The following is a 1,572-nucleotide window of genomic DNA, read 5'->3' as shown; positions in this document are numbered from 1 at the left end:
TATAGATTTATTTATTTTGGCAGATTTTATTTTGGCAATTTTTTTGCCTACCGCCAATCCACCAATCAGTCTACACGAAGGCCCTACACAATTGTGAACGGGTCCTCTATGGCTTCACTTCCTGATACGTCACTGATAAAATGATATTCATTGCCAATGGCTTATGAATATAATTAAAATCATTCGAAATTTGAACCACGTGTAGCTGATAAGCTGATAATTAGGCAATTTCTGAAAAACATAGCAACTTTGAGGGGAAATTTACCTGAATAAAATAAGACCCAGCATCTGAGGAGTCTCACAATGTATTAAGCAAAGGTAAGTATAGTACCAGACCCTTTGGCAAAGGCCCAGCACCCCTGTGAATGATTTGCACAAAAATCAAAGTTGCTTTGCGGCTAAAAAGTGAAGATGGTGGCTGTGCAAGTAGAAGTGTATCTCCTAAGCAGAAGCACAGATGAAGCTCATTCTTGAGAATAGCAAGGAGGAGAGTTGTTTCTATCAGTATATGGTAAAATTAAGAGAACAGCTCTTGTATATCAAGGATTTTAGGTCGCCTAATTGTGACCAAGTTTACGGCACTTTTTCTACAGCCATATCTGCTCCATTAAGATTGAAACTAGCAGGACATGTAGACTAGACCTTCATAAGTCAGTGGAAAGACTGTAGAGGTTCCAGGTAGTCTGTGAATGATTTGCACAAAAATCAAAATCAAACAATTCTTATTAAACAAATAATTTTCACGGTGGCATATCTTTGCTTAAACTTCGCTCATGAAAACCAAACTTGTTTCTTTATAACAAGCAACTTCTCCTCTTTTAATGGTGCTAGTTACAGCACTGTTTAAGTATCTATGTAAGAGAAATAAGTAAAATAGTATGGGTATTCATTACAGCATGAGTGAAACCATATGATTTCCTGCACTTCCGGTGTTCAGAGAAGTGTAGGGCCTTCGTGTAGACTGAATATTAATTCCTCGCCAATATTTTCAGCTGTACGGTAATCCAAAACACTCGCATAGCCAGATATCAAAAATGGGAGGAGTTTAGCTACACAAGACTACATGCATAGGTAGTGCAATGCTAGGAAATTAACTTTTGTGTGGAAAAAGTTAATGAGCATTTGCAAATCAAATGCTTTACAATGCTATACAATTAGTTAAATTGCCATGAGAAAATGCACAATCAAGCACAAGCTTCTTTTGGTGACAATAATTAAAAGCAAAGGGTCATTAATAATGACATTCACTACTGAGACTGGAATTTGTACATAATGATTTCATTGTTTGATAATGATATTCATGTACTATATCACTAATATCACTAGTGTGGCTTCCACTATGCAAGCAATTGGCTCAATACCAAAAAAGGAGATAATTAGGCTACCCAACCCAACCTACACTAACACATAATGTATTATCATAGATACTGATACACTGACAGTGATACTATTGATGACAACACTCAACTAATATATGTACCTTTTGAACTAGTTGATCCTGCAGGTGGCATAGCTGGTAGAGGATGTTCACGAGCTATTTCATCAGCTAATGCTGGATCACCTCCTCCTTCT

The 1,572-nt window shown here is 36.8% G+C and overlaps 1 long non-coding RNA gene across 1 annotated transcript; it reads right to left on the bottom strand.

Annotated features, from left to right (window-relative positions):
• Positions 1 to 719: 719 nt before the first annotated feature.
• On the bottom strand, positions 720 to 961 carry LOC109592560 (uncharacterized). Its single transcript, XR_002190414.1, has 2 exons — positions 894 to 961; positions 720 to 851 (listed from the first exon to the last, which is right to left on the bottom strand). It is a non-coding gene; the product is annotated as an uncharacterized LOC109592560 (long non-coding RNA).
• Positions 962 to 1,572: the final 611 nt, after the last annotated feature.

Source organism: Amphimedon queenslandica, unplaced genomic scaffold (assembly GCF_000090795.2).
Source record: "Amphimedon queenslandica unplaced genomic scaffold, v1.1 AMPQUscaffold_4751_Cont23272, whole genome shotgun sequence".
Taxonomy (NCBI): Eukaryota; Metazoa; Porifera; class Demospongiae; order Haplosclerida; family Niphatidae; genus Amphimedon; species Amphimedon queenslandica.
The sequence above is the reverse complement of the archived record's forward strand: the minus strand, read 5'-3'. Positions and strand labels throughout refer to the sequence as shown.